Source organism: Lagopus muta, chromosome 12 (genome assembly GCF_023343835.1).
Source record: "Lagopus muta isolate bLagMut1 chromosome 12, bLagMut1 primary, whole genome shotgun sequence".
Classification (NCBI taxonomy): domain Eukaryota; kingdom Metazoa; phylum Chordata; class Aves; order Galliformes; family Phasianidae; genus Lagopus; species Lagopus muta.
The window spans coordinates 15,579,279-15,599,181 of NC_064444.1; the positions used below are offsets into that span (position 1 = coordinate 15,579,279).

Below are 19,903 nucleotides of genomic sequence, written 5' to 3' on the forward strand. Positions count from 1 at the left end.
GCGCTGAGGTACATCTCCGAGAAAACCCGCAGCCACAGCCCAAACCGGGCCGAAGATGAGTTCCACACAAGCTAAAGCCGGCCCTAGCCGCCCCGTCCTCCACACGGAGGAGCCGCACCGCGCGTCTACACAGAGCGGCCATGTCGTGCGCAGGGCGGGGCCGCCATGTCGTGCCGTGCGCAGGGCTGGGCGGCCACGTGACGCTGTTCCCGGCGCGTGCCGAGCGGGAACGAAGCTCGTCTGCAAACGGCGCGGCAGCAATTCCAGCCGATGGCGCGTTCTGAGGAAACACAGCCTCAGCTGCGCTGACAAGCTGTGCCGTGTCCAAAGACCGCTTTTTTTTGTTTTGTTTTTTGTTTTTTTTTCATTCGAGAAACACAGGTGGCTTCGAACTGCCCTCCTTCCCCTCCACCGTGAGAAGAAAAAAGCAGAGAACTGGAGCCGTGTGCTTTATTCATGCTTCGCACCGCGTGCCTCAGAACAAAGGCAGCTCGGAGCCGTGCCCAGCCCCGCAATCCGTGCCCAGCCAACCCTCGGTCCCTCAGCGATCCAGCAGCACCGCTCCTTACAGCCAACGCCCGACCTCTCACAGCTCGCTGCTGCTGCTTAGAACTAATTGAAGTCAAACAAACAAGGCCCGGCTCCCGCTCCGCCCTGCCCGCCGCTGACCCCGCTGCGGGGCAATGCGGCCCCTCTCCAGCCCGGCTGTGTGACATTTGCCCAGCGGCTTGTCCTGCGAGCAATCAGGAGCCCAAACGCGGGCTGTAATGCGTGGCTGCTGGGATTTCAACTTGCAGCTCCCTTACAGACGAGTAATGCGGTAAGACTTGCTGTCCAATGCGGTGTCTTATTGAAATATCCCAGGCTGCTTCACTTGTCACAGCTGTCGTTTCAGCCATTTGCACTTACGCTGTATTGCTTTCATTACAAAAATAGAAATTTGTGTCCTAAGTGCTGTTACATTACTAATGCTAAATATTTAATTCCCCGGGGCTCTAATTATGGTTGAGCACTGGCAACACTGATTCTACTTTCTAATAACAACTGTAAAAGCAATTTGAGCATTTTTCAATTAATTAAATACATAGTGTACGAGTAACCTCTTGTCATTTTGCCCTCCAGGACCTGTGCTAATTTGTGTGGAATAAAATGTTTTGAAAATTAACTGATATACTAGTCTGATCATTGTTGTTCTATTAAATTACAGCCTGCCAAGCGAGCCTGGTGTAATAGCTACATACAATGCAGTTTCCTTATTTATGGTGGTGTAGTGGTTGGTTGGAAAAACAAAAAAAAAAACACCCACCCAACACACTTCTCAAGCCATTTCCAGAGGCTGTGTTCAGGAAGCCTAATTAGCAGGAAGGAGGCGGTCTATGGGTGCTATCAACAGCAGACTTAGAGCACAGCAACTCTTCAGCTACGAAGCACAAAGCCTCTCTCCGCTTTCCAGACCTCGCCTTCACCTTCTCTCACATCTGAAATTAAAAGTGTTAATTAAATGACTCGCTCCTGTAAAACTCCTACGGATTAGTTGGTAGTTTACACTTTAGCACATGGGAATCAACTCGCAATGTTAAAGCGGCACACAAGGAGTTCAGAAACCAATTTTTCATCTTTAACTTTTGCAGAGCCCGGTCTGTCGGATGGGTTTATTGGGATACAGAAACAGCTGAAAATACACAGCTTCTCACTGGCACATTCAGATATAAAACTAGTTCCTACTGCATATGCTAACAGGATGCTAAAATTAACAAGTGTATATTTTCAGTTTATTTAATACAGCCCTAGAAATATAAGACAACAGTATACTACTGCATCTTACGCTTCCCAGTAAGGAACACTTTTTTTCCTGTATTAAAAATAATGCTAATAATTACAACACTTCCTTTAAAGAATTAGCAAAAAAATGAAAACCCAAACAGATTTTAAAAACTTGTCTGCATTCTTTATTTGTAGCCACCAAATAATATTCTTTCAGCACAGACTTTAATATTGTGTTCTGTTATATTTTATTGTACGTAATAACAGTAAGTCAAACGTAATGCCTGAAAAGTGCTTAGAGTTTAACAGTTTAAATGTCCCAAAATACGGAAGTGAAAGCATGATGGTCTTAAGCCAAATAGCTGTAAGAACAACACAAAGTACAGATAATACATGATGCTACTAAGAATTTAAAAAATTTAATGCTTAACAAAGCATTTCTTATTAAATAACTGCCACTGGCTTTCCATGCAAAAGTTCTGTGATTTAATTATAACTATTTTAAAAGAAGACTTTGGGGGAGGAAAAAAATAAAAAAATAAAAAAAAATCACCTCCAGCCTCTGTGCTGCTCAACAGTGTGACTCTGCGACTTCCTCTCTGTCAGCGTGGAGATGGAGATGGCCGTGCTTTAACCTGGAAGCGCTCAGAAAACAACAGCATGTTTGTCTTCCCTGCTGTGTCCCTTCCCACTGATCCCAGGCCTCCACCCACCTGGCACCGCCTGGGGCTGGCAGAGGTGTGGCTGCTGCTGACAGTGTCAGCCCGGCGCTGGGCTTGCTGTAAGGAGTCACAGCAGAAGAACTGGCCTTCCGATATTTTCCACACCTGCCTGCTCCTTCAGGAAAGCACTTTGCACCCGTACCTACCTAAAGCACGCTTGCTGATAAGGCTGTGTGCTTAGCTGTGTGCAGCACTGGTCATCCACTTCTCACTGCAGCTCAGAGGAGCAGTGTGCTTGGCAGGGTGCTCCACACCGCGAGCTGTGTGAACAAAAGGCATGCAAAGTGAGCTAAGAACTGGCTTGATCTTGAGAGCTATGTGTTTGTGAACTCTGCCTTAAACACGTATTTGTAGTTTTAAAAAAAGGAATGCTAAAGATACTTTTAGACACGAGCTGTTAACAGGAAAGGCAGACTGAGTGTTCTCAAATGGACCTCAAATTGTTCCAATATGTTGGAAAAAGAAAGCAGAGGAAAGGAAACAGATCACATCACAAAAAATGACATTGTCAGTAACTGTATCTGTTCAATAGCCATTTTGAGGGATTTCATGTACAATGCACTTAGCCACTCTGTGCTGCAGTTACGAGTCTACTTTTTTCACAACTTGCAAGGCATTACGCATGCAGAACACTGCGCTCATCATTTAAAACAAAACCGAGTCTCCAATTTATGTTACATGAAATTCCTTGCTTGCTACACCAAGCTCTCAGACACTAAGAGCTGCAAGTCAAACTAAGGAGGATTGCATTTCAGTTTAAATAAAGAAACCAACTGCAGGATTCCTCTGGCACCAAGCAAACTAAGATCCTCAGTCAGCATTACAACACTATTTTTTCTCCAGATAAGTAAAAACAGAACATACAATTACTGTCAAATAAAAGTGATCATGTCTCCAGCATTTGTGTGCAGGTGTGTCTACAAAATGCATATATACAGAAAAAAAAAACAAGGGCACAAGCAGTGTATCACAGTCATAGTTCTCTTCCTAAAGACAGTTTTATTTAACAGTGTAAAAATTGAAGTTATCTTTATTCCTATTAAAAGTATCTTTACTTGTCTGACTGGCAATAAATCCTGGAAGCATTCTGCTCACATACTGGGTCTTAAGAACATGCAGCATGTGTCAACTCCAATAAAAGCGGCGCAGTTCTTTAATTACCCCGTTCACCCAGGAGCTGCTCTAACAAAGTATTTTTCCACATGTGTAAAACTGTAAAATAAAATTTAAAAAAAATCAGTCATCTGTGTGCAATGACTACTCAGCATCTAACAATAATGGATATACTGAAGAATAGAAATGTGAATTATGCCAAGCCTATAATTCTCAGTGACTGACTACAAAGTACTTGTAGGCAGCGTTAAGCCTTTAAAACTCTAACCCTAATCAATCATGAACGTAGAAATAAAAACTTTGTGGCCTTTTATGAAATCTGAAACATCAGTGCACAGCTTTAAGTAATGTTTCTAACTTTTTCTGAATCACACAGCATTCTTCCCACGTCAAATATGTTCTTCTGCATGAAAGCAGGCTTGCACATACACGTCAAAACATAACAACACCACTCTAAACATGAGCTAATTATACCTGGCATTTGGGACCTCACTGATAACATATTGCTTGTCTGAGAGCAGAAGATACCCAAGTTGGCCAAAACCAAAGTTGCACAAGATTCAGAAGTTGAAGCGCAAACAACTGCTTCCCTTCTGCAGTGCCTGTGCCCCTGAGCCTGCTGCTGAACAGCCACTACCATCTCCCCAGGCTGCACAGAACTTTGAATCGCACGAGTTGCATGCATTTATTTCAACCTGGGTGACAGCACAGCAACAAAAAGCCCAGTAAGAAGAAAAAAGGCAGATAACCGGATGCGATCAACTTGCGATCGCGTTCTGGTGATGTGTTAGTGAATGGGTGCCAGCAAACTGATCTTAGCAGGGAACAAACCTAATTTATACACAGCAGGACGCTGTCAGATTATTTTAAACCTAATAATTATTTCTAGCAACGAGGCGACATTACACTTTGCAGCAGTGTACAAAAGACTGTTGCTCTGAAAAAAATTCATGTGCTGCTTGATTCATTGGCGCTGGGGTGGATGGATGGATGGAGGAAATAAACCCACCTAAAGCCAATGAAACATCACACTCCTTGGAACCAAGTGCCGTGATATTAAATAGCATTTTTGAGAAAGGCTTGATTGTGGAAGGGAGAAGGTTTGCCAAATTAGTTGGTTTTGTTCCATCTGTCCCAAACGTTTTTGTTGTTGTTTTTAAAGAAAGGACTTACAAAAAGGTGCCTAGCAGTTCAGTGGGAGCTGCCATGCCCCAGCTCTTCGTTACACCGAGGTACCTCCTTCTGTTCTAAGCCAAAAACACAACTAAGGCGACTCAGCCTGAACCCAGGTGTAACAGAAACCACAGAAGCCTGCAAGGAATTCTTCCACCCCGCTCAGCCATTTGATCAGGCATACACCTCTGTGAAACCATTTCACATGCCTTCAAAATCCTAAAGTGCTAGAAAATCTGCTATTCCTTTTCTGATAATTTCTAATTATTCATTAGTCTTATTAAAAACTTGCACCTTAGACTTTGTCAGTAACTGATCTTTATCCCCATATATCAACATGCATCACCTTGAAAATGTTTTGCTATGTCTCAAATATGAAAACAATCCTATAAAATCAACTTGCCATGTTACAGATGTACAGATTGTTTTCAGGAATGCGTTGTATTCAACCAAGATTGAACTGAAGTTAAAGGAGTTTGAAAGTGAGAGTACAATGCTATTCAAGAAGTTATGTTTTGTCTAACAGATCTGTGGCAAACATACAGAGAAATCATGTGTTTGTAATAAAAATAAATTATTAAATGCCCAGGATCCTGATATATTCATACAGAATGCAGCAACCACTGAAGAGACAGAAAGTCTAGTTGAATCCACCCTATTATTTGGAGTATTTATAAGAAAAAAATATATATATGTATATATGTCTGCTGTGAAATTGTATTTTGTTTTCTTTTTAGTGCCACATAAACAATATGACAGTCTTAACTATAATACTTGATCATTTTAAGTGCTCAGACATAAAATTTTACTCATTGGCATAACGTAGCCATGACAGTGCTCTACATAAGACAGATGCTATTTTACAGTACTGGTTTAATTATGTGAAACTATATGGTATTAACACTTGAGTAGATGAAAAGGGTGGTTAGAAAGCCACAAGTATTTCATTAACTATTTTAACATGGGTATGACAATGGCCCATATTAAGATGTGAGGATTCCAGGCTGTCTGAAGGAGCTCTGTAGGCTCAGCCCTCAGCAGCCACAGATGTGTCAGCAGTCCTTGGAAGACACGGTGCTTCACTTCTGAACACAGACAGCTCAGCAGGGGTCTGACCTCAGGTTGTCGTCACAGCACTGAGTGCCTGCAGCTGCCCTCACCTTCACCCTATGGGCTGCTTCAGTGGCAAACTGAGGATTTTAGAAATTATGTGGTTCGCCTCCTTGAGCCACGCATGCACTGAGCACTGCACTGCAAGGAGAGGCTAACATGATTAAAAAACTGTCTGATAGATTAGTTCAAATTTTTTCCTCAGTGTATAGCAGTGCATAGCCAAATTTACTGAAAACTTGGCAGGAAAGCAATAGGCCTCACACAGTCATATCATATCTATTACTTCTTTTCATCACATCATTTTTAAATACTAGCCACTCTAAGTTTATGGACAGTCCCCAGTCCGTGATTATCTGCCTTAGTCCTAAGGCCTAAATCTCATCTCCTCATGCTACTTTTGAGGCCAACACGAGGCTGGGCAACAGCTTTGGTCTGAAGGTACTGTGGTACAGCAGTGCTGCTGTGGATACGCCAGCCAGGGGAAGCTGTTCTCTCCTGCAAAGCAGTGCCATGGTGCTATCCTGATGTGCACCAAGTTCTTCTCCAGATATCACACATTATTTCCCTCCCTTATACATGGCACATGAGAGAGGCCAGTGCATACTTCCTCATTCTCCTGCTCAGAACCAATTAAAAGGTATCGAATGCAGCACCAGCTGAGGTGGAAGCTCAGTTCTTTCTGTGACTGAACTGAATTCTTTTCATCTAGCAGTGCCCCAAGAGGAGACACGAGCAGAGTTGCTGCTCTCAGATTTCTAACTGCTCAGAAAGCCTCTTGTTCTTTGTCTGCCCAAGTCCTGTTAATGGGACAGCACCTACAATCCACAGTCTTCATGCAAAAAGGGCCAGGTTTGAAGAAATGTGTGCTGGCTTTACCCAGAATGCCTCCAGTACCACAGATCATCCATACTGGCACAGGGAACATTGAGAGCTTGCATGTCTCACTGGATTCCTGCCCATACTGCAGGAATCAGGCAGACCAGCAGCAGTGGGTAGAAAGACAGGCTCTGCTGCAGAGGCAAGAGCTCTTCCCTTTTCTCTAAAAGCTAGTCAGGTCACCAAGTGTCAAAAGCCTTCTTTCAAGGCATGTAGTGGTTAAGGCCACCTCTCTGATGAGTGTGTTCACACAACAGTGTTTGCTGAGATGGAAGCATCCGCACCATTCAAGCATCTTTAGCACAGAGGATTTCCTGCAATCACCATCCTGTCAGCTACACACACTCACACCACCTCTCTTCACTCACATTGAACAGTACGAGTCACAGAGCAAAGGTTTACTTTACATTATCCCGTGTGGCTCTGAAACACAAATATTACTCATAACATAGTTTCACAGCTTTCCAACAGGTCAAATTTTTACCTTAGAGATGCAGCTGCACCTGCTGAAAACACCAAACCACCACCAGCTCCACAACTCCCCTGTTGGTGACACCCCTTCCCAGGTAAGCCATTGGTGCAGCTGGTCTGTGTGCTTCCTGCTCTTCCATCAGAATGACCCGGGCCAGCAGTAACCAGCATGTGATAACATGATCAGCTTGGGCTGAATTAATTCTGGGTGTGCTCAGGAAAACAGTTCAACTTCCTTGCTTAGTGAGAGCAATAACCTGCAAAAAAGAGAGCAAGCAAGTTTGCATGAAGCCTCCTTTATAACCAGCACAGCTGCTGCAAAGGAGGCTGTATCTCTTGCCTTCTCTGAAGTTAATCCCAACAGTTTAAAGCAGACTGGTGGAGGAAAAAAACAAAAACAACACAAAAACAACCACAATACATACGAATCTGAAATTACTCTAAAATACAACTCCAAGGACACATTGGTTCCAGTAGAGTCAAAATATAAGCCAGATGCAATATATGGAGTTATAGTTGAAAAGATTGCGCAGAGTAAGTAAAAGTTAAAAATTCTTGATTTGGTATAACATGACATTCCCAGCAGTTTGTCTCTCCTCCCAGTAATTGTGTTTTGGCAACGCACATATTCACAACATCATTGCACAAGACACTTGCAATTGGGGGAAAAAAAAAAGCAAAGGAAGTAAAGCACCTTTCTTTGTAATGCTGTCATTCTGAAAACTAAAGAAGGTTTTACAGAGAGGTAAAACATGGAAGGACAAAACCTGATTCATTCCTTATTTGTTCAAGAATTACTAAGAAGAAACACTTTGCAGGAGGCTAGGGCAACAGTACTTTAGACAATAACAAATTGAGTGTTGTAAGAATAACTGTTTCATTGGAGAAAAAAAAAGAGAAAAGAAACTGGCAAGAGAACTTCTCACATGGCATTCAACAGATTTTCAAATAAATGAGTGAGCTACGCAAGTTCAATTAGTTCAGAAATAAAGACCTTCCAGCGGTTTACCATAATGACGACATTGTACAGAAAGAGACAATAACTCTTTGTATCCTAAAAATTGTCAGTTTCGTTTTACAAAGATAGCTTCCAAAAGCATCTTGTCATGACAGTCAAGTTTTGAGGTAAAAAACCAACAACCTGTCATTTGATAAAATGATGAAATTAACTGTCATGAGAACCACTTACACACTCCTCTTCCCTGCTATCCTTCTCATCTTGGCAGCAACTGATAAGAAGATTTCAGGGAGGTTTGGTCATCAATGGCAGGATCTAGAAGAGAAAGTTTTACATACAGTTAGCATTCTTACTCACAGCTTCTAGTTACTGCATTTCACTAGCTTGCACTTCATTAGTTTCCTTCTGCCAGTGACATGAGCTCAGTGGACAAACTATTTCATACAAATCACTGCTCTCTGCTGCAATTACACCTTGCTCCATAAAAACATTGCCTCTTAATAGTGCATTCAGAGGTAACATTTACACGGCCCTGTTATCTACTATGAATTGTCAACATGAGCCAATGTGCTAGCCAGTAGGAATCACACATCACTCATTATCACACAGCTCATTACTTAGGGCACATGGCTGAACTTGAAGCTGTTACACTGCTATGTAACTTCTAAAAAGAAAAAAAACAACAAACAAACAAAAACATCATGGAAAAAAGAGCAGAAACAGATGCAACGGCTGCCAGAATTCAAGAACTCCCACAGCATGTTTTCCCAAAACCATTACCTGAGATTTTGTTTAGCTAAGCAAGCAGCTTCACGGACTGGTCAGTGAAAAGACCTGAGCTTTGTATCCCCAGAAGACTGCAGGACAACCGAGCTTCCAACAGAGTAATTGTATTCCCACAGTAAAGCCATCACAGTGCACCTCCAGATTTCTGCAGCTCACAGCAGATCTCTAGTTGGCTTCTGTCTTTTCTGCCTCCCACACACAAAGCACCTCACATCAACTGGCCCTAAGAGGCAGCTGAGTTCTTCACGCCTAGAACACTTTCATGCAAACAGCTTCTGCTTTCTTCCACCTTTCTTTCTCCAGTCAACACTACCATGCAGTCACTGCACTGATGTAACAACTGCACTTTCTCCTACTGCCCTGCAGCAGTACATCCACTGATGTGATGAGAGGAAGAGAGGGTCTTCATCCCCACAGCAACCTCACTGCCTTTCGGACAGCGACGTGCTTCCTTTTTCATGCCGAGCACTGTAAGGACAGAGCATATGGTCCTTCGAAGGGACATCAAATAAATATGACAGGTCAGTGCAATCATCATATTGAGTGAATTCAAATGATGCCGTATCTAAAATGAAGCGTCTGTGCATTATAAAGATTCAAAGCCCCCTACCCTTCATCCCTCTTTGAATTATTTATGAATTCTGCAACTCCAGCTGTTGCCACCAACACAAGGACATTACCTCATTTTGGGAATGACATTTCATACTAAAAGATAAGTTCAAACAAACAAACACAAAGACATTGGAGCTTCCTTAAAAAAAAAAAAAAAAAAGAAAACATAACACTTCTTTCCCCAGCACTGAAAATAGTCAACCATCAGTTAAGCTCTTGTTTCTCAACTTGTTTCCATAATTTCAAATGCAGATTTCAACATTCATGCATTAACTCAGCCATTCACTTTTAGCCACAGCAGTTAGGCTAGATCCCTCAAAGCACCGTGGGCCCTCCTCGTAGATTTTTATGGCTCTCTAACAGTCAACTCTAACAGGAGTTGGGAGGTGTCAGGGAGTTTGATTCCTATCACCCACATCTCCGTGTCTTCCCCCATCCTGCACCATTTAGAGACATACGACCCCTAATTATTAACCCAAACTTATATTCAGTCCTGCATGACTTAACTGTTGGTTCTGCTCTGCCACAAATTAGATTACTCCATTTTTACCCCATTAGCTTTATTTCATAGTTTTCTCCTTTACTTTCACCTACTGAACTGAGTTTACGTCCTGCTGGGAGGAGATTTCAAATGCTACCAACAAGCATTTGAGATTTGGGGGTCTTAGTTTGTTTTCTCTTCATTAATCACCTGAAAGCAGCCTGGCAATTGCAGCGGTTCTAATGCTAAATGGAGGCATGAAGAAACGTAAGAGCTTCCAAGTTCCCATCACCAGAAATCTCTGGTATCACACACAGAGCTCACAAGCCATTTGTCTGCTTCCTGCAGCCAAGGAGGCACCGTTTGGCCTTAGAGCCAAGTATGTTGTTCAGGCCTGAACCGGAACGCCATGCAGGCAGGTATTTAACAAGCAAACATGTCTTGGGGAAAGGCAGCAGAACGAGCTCCCTGGCCTGCGAGTGAAACAAGCCAGTGACGTTCAAGAAAAGCCCACTTTGGTTCAGCAGGACCTCCAGCAGTATCTGCTTTTGTTCACTTTGGTATCACTGAGCTCATGCAGTGTTATCCAGGAAAAGCAGATGTGGTTAAAACAAACATTTATTTGCCCTTCGGACTGCAATAGATCTGGCACCCAGCTCCGATCTGTCTCCCTTTTCCTTACTACTGTGGGAAAGCTACCCAACGGCGGCCTTCCCTTCCCACCTCCTGCTGGTAGCCAGAAAAAACAAAAGGAACAGAAATACAGAAGACAGTCAGACAGTTTGGGATGGCCAAAGCTCTACTGATCAGTTTAATGTTCCCAGCTGAACCCTAGCCTGCAAAAGCCCCCGGCGAGGTTATTACTTTCATCATTAACAACTCACCAGTATTTTGCAAACCCCTGGTGTTACGCACAAAACCTCTCAGACTAAACACCCTTCTGCAAATTAACAGATTATAAAAACCAGGAACATCTCTCAGATTGCAGGGTTGGCATTTAATTCACAATGCCACAGGTTCTCAAGTGAAATAACTTTCTAGCTGTGCTAGAGGATGACATTTGCAAAAATCACGTTTATTGGAAGACATTCTTCTGAAGATTTTCACAAGCTACTTGGATGCAACTGAAGTCGCCCCTCAGAAAATAAGGGAAGTCATCTTTGTGCCCAAACACCTCACTAAAGGCTCCTGGCTACAATATCATTTCATAATTGACACGTTGCACACAAACACCAACAAAATGCCATTCGGTGTAAGCCTGCGTTACACAGTTGTTTATACCCAGTGTTGCGCAGTGCTCCCAAATACAAATGACAAATTGATCCTTTCCTATGACAGTTTTTTTAGCATTCAATATTTTTAACAGTAAGAAAATTGCACCCCAACATGGTCTTTAATCTAATCCTTACCCTGAACAATTGAAGTACATCCGTATTAATCTATTAGATGCTTTCCCACACCACACCTATGGCACTGCATAAATTACTGTAATATAAATGAATTACTGCTTGAAAATTCCCATTCTGTAAGGAACACGCGGTATTACAAGGCACCAGAAAGAAAAATGTGCACTACGGTAACTAAGTTTTATAACACAGTATATCTAGCTTCTCATAAAGCAGCTATCCTAAATTGTTAAAGGACGAGAATATTAGAGCGATCATATAGAACAAACATCAATATGTCTGAGAAGTCAATAATATGAAATTAAATCTACAGTTTATTTAGATACATTTCCATGCTCATATATGCGGAATCCACTTTAAAAATGCCATTAGGCTAGCTGAAGAATATTACTGCTGAAGACATTAACACCAACAGTAATTCTATCTCTGCCCTGGATAACTTGCATTTTTCTCTTTCACCATCTGATCTGCTGAACTGCACGGAGGAAGGAGCTTGAAGAAAATAAGCAGTCAAACAAGCACCAAAAAACCAGCAGCTACGTTCCTCACGCTGCATATTGCTGCTGTTTCAGTACGACTTGTTTAAAGCTGCACAATTGCACTACCTAACAGTAAAGAATGAAAAGCTTCTTGCTACAAGCTAAAAAGAAAGTCTTTACCATGCTCCTTGAAGAGCTCATTTTCACATTACTCAGGCTTCATTATGCTGAATCAATATTCGTTTAGTCACTGGGGTTATTGACATATTTTAAAATAAAAGTATACCCTTCAGCTACTGCACTCATTACGGGTAATTTGTCTTGTCAGGGAGCAGGGAATATTATCCCAGTCTTTCAGGGGCTGACAGCCCATGGAAATACCTCCCCTTGGTTACAACTGTAAATAATTTTAAGGTAAAATATTGAAAAATCAATGACTGTTTCCTGCAATCTGTCACAAACAAATCAATCATAATCTCTGCAGCCAGGGAGTATGATTCAAAGGAGATGAGAGCAGATGAAATGAGAGATTCCAGCCAAGAATTACAAAATCACTTCACATAATGGTGTCATCATTTAAACACTTAGCAGCCACTGCAACTGCCACTCATAACATCCAGTTGGACAGAACCCCAAGGAAGAGGAGGTAAAACGCCATTGCTGTTATGCAAACAAACTTTCATTTAAACGGTGCACCGTTAGCAAATAGCACAGAAATAACAGCTAGGCTTGTCTCTCCACAAAAGCTCTAAAATGCTTTTCTTTCTCAATGGCAGAGTCTCTATAAGTTAGCCTCTCAGAATGCAAAGCGTTTTAAAACAAAAGTAGGCTTTGCAAAAGGCACGCAGTGATATCTGGTACTATCGCTGCTTCTGAAAATATTTCCATCTCCTTCAATCCAAATTGCTCCTAACAGAATTACACATCAAATTCTCCGGAGATCAAGAAAGGAAAATTGTCTGGAGTACCTTTGTCTTTTAAAGACCAATAAGGATTTCAATGCTTCTTTGTCCTCTCCATATCACATTTCACATCTAATTTTCATTAAGCACAAACCAACTCAACTTTAGCGTAGGTAACCACTGCAGAATACGGGCCAGGGGGAGAGAGTCATAACCTACATAAATTAATTGCCAGCATATTTGCAACTCGCACTCAAAGAGATTAACTGTTGTGTATGGAATTACATTTGTATAAAGGATCAATTTATACGTAAAGAATTAACCACTGCGTGGTCAAAACGCTACAAACCGCTCTTCGTAAATGTGAATCACTCTGTTTTGATAGAATACTGCTAATACTGGGGCAGAAATCATTCCCTCGTTCACCCCCAGCCTCAGCCCAGACTGCATTTCCACGCTGACACGGCAGTGCACCAGACACGTCTCTGCAGATCGGTTACGATCAAACAGCAGACAGGACGCAATCGTTGTTGTGCAACCGCAACCGTGGGCCAAAGCCTCGTGTTCCTCACACAAGCAAAATTCCCAAACGCTCATGGAGCGCCCCACTTCAGAGCCTGTAATTTGAGCTCTTAATCTTTAATGCACAGAGCTCGTTATCACATATTCATTTTAATCACATTAACCTTACCAACTCATGTTTCCAAGTGTTTATCTTGCAACTGTAAGACTAAGGAAAAAAACACAATCAAAAGACGGAATTATTTCCTCTTTCCTTGCAAAGAATATATATACACTCTTTACAGTCTTTTCAAAATACAAAAGAATAGGGCATATTCTACATCTAAGCAAGCCTCTCCAAGACAGGCATTCCTTTCATGTAGGTTTTAAGTCTTTATCTTCTACATGGAAAACACACATCTCTAAGACTAACTCTTTATTGATACACATCAAAATCAATGTTGTTTGTAGCAAGCTAGAGAGACTCTCTTCTGAGCAAAATAAACTATTAAAAAAGAAACTAAATTCTCAGGCCAGAAGAACCCATTACTGCCTTCGAGACTAACCAAGTGCAAGAAAACTGCACGTACGAGCTGAGAAGTCAATCAACTTCTCCTGGGGAAAGGCCCCTCTATTGTGAAAGGAAAGCAGGGGGTGGGGAAAAAAAAATAAAAATAAAAATAAAAATAAAGAAAGAGCAGCTCCTAGAAGTGAATTGCAATACCACACTACGGAGGGCATCGCTCCCCTGCACAAAATCTCAAATGAAGCCATCCGACAGAGACAGCCTCAGCACCACCAGCCCTTTTCAATCTCCTCACTGGCCACCAGACCAGAGAGAGACCCCACTCACCACACGCAATGCCTTCAGCACAGCACAGTGCTTCTCTGCCCCAGCGCCGCTCCCCTGAGCCACGCTGTTATTGCTCGTGGCCATTAGCCAATTAGGTGGGTCAAGAATCACAGCAGACAGATGAGATCCATTCCTCCTGCACGCCAGTTCTCCTATTTGCAAAAAAGAATGCAATGACTCTTTCCCAGCATCGTAAGGCACTTAATATTAGTAATAATTAAGTCAGTCACATCTCCTGGACAACACTATCAAATCCTTTTATGCAATATTTGAGACTCATTGGGCTCAGGAGGGAGAACTCCCAGTTTCAAAGTGGAAAAGGCTCATGGATTCCATCTTTGGAGGCAAGGGGTCCCAGAGGGCTGCGCTGCAGCAGGCAGCACACAGCAGCTCCCAGCAAAGGATCCCTGAGAAGGAAGAGCAGCACATGCTGCAGCACCACAGACAAATGGATATTTCTTAGGTCAGCACTGTGAGTGTTATTTTTGCTGGACAAAGCATTAAGTTACTGTAGCAGCTGAGAACTATGAAGGACAATGGATATGTCTTTCTGGTCAAGAATAAGAATAACTTATTGAATAAGAAGGTACTGTTCTTCATTGTGACTTTCTCAAGCCATACAAGAACTTGCAGACAGCACTGCAGAAATAAACGATGCTGGCTTAAAGATAAGCTAACAGCACTTCCTCTAGTGCCTAGTTCCCCCATTCACTGTTCTTACTCATACTGTTTATTTAAGCCACCAGTCTATGTACATTTATTAAAAGCAGTTCCATATGATCCATGACCAATAATGTGGTGCATAATCACAGTTACAGCATTCAGTCTTACTGATAAAATTTAACTATTAGCAACACTCTCTACCTAATGGCGTTTACAAAATCTTCATGTTTAGGTGCTCTGAAACGAGGACTCTTCTTCCATCCATGAACTTCTGCACTGCTTAAACCAGTCTCCCTGAACTCATCTAGAGAGAAAAAAAAAAAGAAAAAGAGAAAACATAATTATTACAACGTTTACCATCTGCACCATACGATGGTCTTAAAAGAAACAGGACTAACACTGGAAACGTTATTTCTGCTGCTGGTTAGAGACAGAACCCAGTAGCACAAAGGACAGTGCCACTACTGCAATGCTTTACTTAATGAATCATTCTGCACGCAGAACAAATCACTTCGGATTAGCTCTGAATAGGACTTCACATGGCTAAAAATTGCTGCAAGCCCAAGTGTATTCTGACTGTGCAAGTCTCCTCCTGCATTCAGGTGTGCTTGCTGGGGTGGAGTGCTGGATTTGTTCTCCCCATCACAGACCTCTCTGCTTCTCCTCTTGGCTGTGCTCTGCCAAGGCAAAGCACGGACATGGGGAGAACAGGGAAAGGGAATAATAACAAAGGAATAAAAGAATTATCTCTAACTGGGACAGATTTCCCTTACAACTTAAGGTAAAGGACGGAGCAACACAAGGGTCACTTCATCCACTGATCCAACATGTATGTCAAATCCCACACACACCATGTTATTACCACATCCCACTGGTGGATGTTGGTTCTGTGTTGCCTAAGAGTTGCACCGTAAATAAAGCCATACGGCAACCAAAGGTCTGGGGAATATGGAAACTTATTGGCATTTAATTAATAAATCAGTAATAGAATGAATAATTTGCTTTTGCTTGAAAACACAACAGTCTAATAAGTGATATGTGTATGGACAACAGCTTAAATCTGAGTATTTCCAGGAAATGCAAAGGGTTCCAGTCAGGCAAACAGAGGCACAGAGGTTACACACGCAGACACATCCCGGCCACATGACGTGCCACAGGCTGAATGAGGAAACAGGCTGGGACTGCAGACTCCTTGCTCCTTTCCTGCCACCAAGTCTCCCCCCTCATCTTCTCGGTCCATCTAAAGCTCCTCAGCCATCCTGCAGCCTCTCAAATAACCACACAGGTTTCCTTGGTGTCAGTTCAATAGCACCGTTTATAGCACAGAGGATATCAGCTGAAGTTTAATCGAAGCAAGAAATTAAATACTGAAATAAACTTAAGAAAAAGCAAAGAGCAAGCAGAACAAAAGTGCTTTACAAGTGTCTTTTCCAACCCAGAGCTGTCTCCTTCCCAGGAGACATCCCTGCATCCTGGAGCACAGAGAAGCTGTGCTCCTTCCCAGCCAGGCAGCCAGCACAGAGCAATTCCGGCACTGTTAATATCATAAAGAAGTTGTAGGCATCTTTTTATAATGACAGAGTATTCTTAATAAAAGCTTCAAGCAGGTTTTACAGCTGCATATTATCCAATGAAACCAGTAATAAACAGCACTGTAGCATTATTTAGTGCACCTCCAATACGCCAAGAGTCACAACCTCGGCGTTATTTATCGCGCTGGCTGCAGCGATAGCTCTCAGCTCTGCAGTAGCAGCCATAGCCATGCTGTCCCAGCACACCACCATCTGGATATTGATACTTTGTTATGGGATATGAAAGAAGACCTTAGTTACCTAATGCAGCTTAATTGAAAACAGAAGACCTAAATACTACGCCATGCGTTATTCTGTACAAAATTAAACGCGAAGGGCATGAAAAGTTTCACGGATGCCAGCACAGAAATGTTTCAGAGGTAAACACATTCTTGATATGTGACAGAAATGCCGAGAAACACTGAAAAAGCTGTGCTTATGGAAAGAAAAAGCTGTGAAATGCCTCCTTCAGGAGGAGCAGGAGATCAATCGGTCATGAGTTCGTTAGCACAGTGCAATCCCTGTTACCTGGATCCAGCCTGCCTCTGTGCTTTGAAACAATGATTTATATGAAGGGAGAGAAAACAAACAAACAAAAAAAGATGATGATGATGATGATGCTGGTTCTGTGCAGCACACATTCATTTGATCTGCAGAAAACAGCTTCAAGAATCATTTGCATCTGTATCCATACGAAAGAAAATGGAAAGGTTGTTCTCTGATTTCTGTTAACATTCAGACTGTTACAAGGGGTTCTCTGGTCGCAGGACTAGGAAGGTTGCCTCACCAGCTGTCACCAATACCAGAACTGCAAAAAATACACTCCAACAGAGGTAAAGGCACAAGGCAGCCCGGTAAAACACAGAGCCGTATGAACACAGCGCTGCCATTAGGAGCCGGCTGCCTGCACACCGCTGTGCCCTGGGACAGGTGCGGCCCCACTGCAGCCCTGTGCTGGGAAGGCACCTTGCACAGAGCACAGCCACCCCTCACCTGCAGCTCCTTTGGCACCGGGAGGCAGCTGCCAGCAGAGGTGGCTGTTGGAAGGGAAAACTGGGTGGGTGAGACAAAAAGGAGCAGGTTTTCTTTTTTTTTTTTCCCCTCCCCTTCACTAAGCCAATCACATTTACCACATATGCCCAAGGAACTGTAAGCAAAATTAACCTTAAAGACATATTTAACTTAGTCCGTATCACGGCAGCAAATTCAAGCAAATCGCAGCGTTTGAGCTCATTACAAGAAACTTCAAGGAAACAGAAACAGCAGCTCAGGTTTTCCCATGGCACTGCTGGGATTGCTGGAGCTCTGTGCTCTGTACAGCCGCTCTGGGCTCTCTACACTCATGCATGTTTTTATTGCACACACCAAACAGGTTTTTTGGTGCAATTAAAAAAGGATAAAGAGTGATAATCAGCTTCTAACAAACAGAAAGATTTTGCCTGCAAAGGTCTGCTGAAGAAAATAATGCAGAGATCTGCCTGTGTTGTCCTGTCCTGACTGCAGGCACGACGAAAATGTGCCAGGGTCTGAGTGGGAGCAGAGCACTAACAGGTAGAGTGCAGGGACATAGGGAGAGCTCCCCAAAAACCACGCCATGCTGAGAGCCGTGCAGGACTCACACTGCATGCACAGCACCTCCCAGTACCCCACTTGGGGCAGCAGCTGCAAGCACAGCACTCTTGCAGGGCAGCCTGCAGCTCACTGCCAGAGCATTGTGTGGGAGGTTTTAGCTCCTGTACACTGAGTTCTCCATTGGTTTAACAGCACAACATGAGCTCCTCACCACTCTGCAGTTAATTAGTTTTAAGTATTGTAAAAGTTGTTCCATGGTACTATAAAGGTGAGAAAAGTAAAATATTTTTTCTTTACAATTTGAAAAAAAATATATATATATGTATGTATATACACATATGCACAGATACCTAAGTTTTGTTCTGTTGCTAATGCAAGTTGCTTGTACCTTTAAATGCATAACATAAAACTCTCCTAGCTGTCAATTTCTCCTGCAGCCCAAAGTCTCCCGATGTGGCTCATAGGGGCAGCCTCAGACACAAGGGCTTTTCCCAGGGCTTCCAGGCAATGCGGTCCCAAACTATGGGACAAACAAGATCATCCAGCATGAGTCTGGTAGGTGAGGAACTGTGATACAGAAATACCAGAAAGGGGCTGTGAAATCACCTCCCTCCCTCTGCATATGGAAGAAGGGGGGGGGAAAAAAAAAAAAAAAAAAAAAAAGCTGAAGTGATCTCCTTGTGCATCTCTCTTCATAATTCATGCTGAAAGATGACATTTTCTCCGGATCTTAATTAAGATAACGATGCACACCTGTGCCGGCACCCTCTGCCAAGGCGGCGTTATCCATCAGCGTCTTTTAAGCGCACTTCAAAAACAAATAAATAAAAACACGCGCGCAAACAAATAAATAAACAAAAAATCGCGCTGCTTCTTCCTCACTGCGTTTCGCATCCGAGACAGCCGCACCTGCCAGGGCCACCACAACAGCAGGCTGCTCGGACGCTGGTGCTGGGGCAGCGCTCACAGCGAGGCGCTCCGCGCGTCCGGCGCCGCCGGCAGGGAAAGCGGCGCCCGGCTGCGTCCGCACGTCCCGAAAGGAAGCGGCGGAAAGCAAAGGCGCGGCTCCGGCACCGCGGCGCTTCGACCCCGCGCTCGGCGCCGCCCGGGACAGAAAGTTGAGCGGCCGAGGAACCGCGATAACAAACCGCCGCAAACAACGCGGGCAGAGCGGGACGCAGCCCGTACTCGGGGTGCACCTCCCGCCGAGCGGGCCGCGTAAATACAGCGGGAAACGGAGATGTCTCTCCGCAGCGAGCCGCGCGGGGCGGAGGTGACGCCGCAGAACCGCCACGAACGGAGCGCTCCGGATCCCCGCGCCGCGCGGCCTTACCGCGTCCTGAGAGCCCCGCTCCTCTCAGCGCTAGGCGGGGCGGCGGCCGGCGCGGAGGTCCCGCGCGGCTGCCTCGCCGGCAGAGGGCGCCCCGAGCACCGGGGCAGCGGGGCCGTGGGCAGCGGCGCCGCCGCGTCCCGCTCCGCTCCTCACCTGCGGCGGGCAGGAGCCACCCGTCCCGTCCAGCAGCGCCTCCGCGCGCCGCCCTGTCAGCGCCGAGCTCCCGCGTGCCGCCGGCGCCCCGCCGCTGCCCCGCCTCGTTCTACCCCCCGCGGAGCGACGGCTCCGCCAGCCAACGGGAGGAGGAGAGGGACGGCCGGCCGTGGGGAGACGGCCAATCGGATGGCGGGAGGGGCGGGGGCGGGCCCGGCGGCAGCGGGGCCCGCCGGGAAGTGTAGTGCGGGCCGCGCCCGCCCCGCCCGCGGTGGTGCCCGGTGCCGCCGGCTGATCCCTGCGGCTGGGGTTCGAAGCCCGAACCCGGCGCGAGCCCCTCCCGGGAAGGCGCTGCCGTTCGACTGCGGGGAGGTGGCAGGAGCCCCTGGCTCGGCCCACCC

At 44.5% G+C, this 19,903-nt stretch overlaps 1 long non-coding RNA gene across 3 annotated transcripts in view; it reads right to left on the minus strand.

Annotated features, from left to right (window-relative positions):
• Positions 1 to 1,826: 1,826 nt before the first annotated feature.
• Positions 1,827 to 19,903, minus strand: part of LOC125699405 (uncharacterized) — a 315,820-nt gene continuing 297,743 nt past the window's right edge. For 2 of the 3 annotated variants that reach the window (XR_007379534.1, XR_007379536.1), the window contains 4 exons: positions 15,075 to 15,177; positions 14,211 to 14,362; positions 8,422 to 8,505; positions 1,827 to 7,489 (listed from right to left, as the gene is read on the minus strand). This is a non-coding gene — a long non-coding RNA (uncharacterized LOC125699405). Of the gene's footprint in view, positions 7,490 to 8,421; positions 8,506 to 14,210; positions 14,363 to 15,074; positions 15,178 to 19,502; positions 19,597 to 19,903 lie in introns of those variants that run through there. The other variant, XR_007379535.1, reaches the window with a different exon arrangement.